Source organism: Theobroma umbraticum, unplaced genomic scaffold (assembly GCF_002168275.2).
Source record: "Theobroma umbraticum cultivar Fairchild unplaced genomic scaffold, ASM216827v3 scaffold_34.0, whole genome shotgun sequence".
Classification (NCBI taxonomy): Eukaryota; Viridiplantae; Streptophyta; class Magnoliopsida; order Malvales; family Malvaceae; genus Theobroma; species Theobroma umbraticum.
The window spans coordinates 2,262,249-2,262,971 of NW_018397275.1; positions in this window are offsets into that span (position 1 = coordinate 2,262,249).

Consider the following 723-nt stretch of genomic DNA (forward strand, 5'->3'; position numbering starts at 1 on the left):
CTATTTTAACCAAAATACTATATCTCTATGTGGATTGAAATTAAAATAGATTCATTAAGTTCAAGCTCTAATCTGGTTACATATGGCCTATAGATATATCCTAATCCTAAACGTAAATTAAGCAATATGATCATATGCTATCCCAATTTTAATCTACACTAAACTCCTTTTTCCAAGTTTGTTTAGGTTCCTAAATCAATTTAACTGGTGGCCAAGCAATTAAAAGCATTAAGAACAAATTGGAATAAACAATTCAAATCCCATTGAAAATAAGTAAGAAAGACATTAAAAATTTAGATTACATGCGAGTTCAATTGCAATCCTAGAAAAATAAATTAGCTCATAATATCTAATAAAGACAATATCCAAAGAAATTTAGCCATGAATCTAAGTCAAAGAAAATAAGAAAAACACAAAAGTAAGAGAGAAAACTAATAGTTAGAGCTTTGTGATCTTGATTCTCCCTCCAATTCTCTTGTTTTCTTGCTTGGTTCTTGGCTCCAAATCTCCAGAATAGTTGCTTGCTGCCTCTTCCTCAAAATCTCTGAAAATGATCCATTAAATAAGCTCCAAATAACCTAATTTCCAAAATCTCTTATTTTTGGAAAGTCATCCAGCGCTGCGACGCTACTTCTCCAGCGCTGCAGCGCTGAGTTCTCTGGAAATTTATATGTGTGCTTCCTTTCATCAACGCTGCAGCCTTGTTCCCCCAGCACTGTGGCA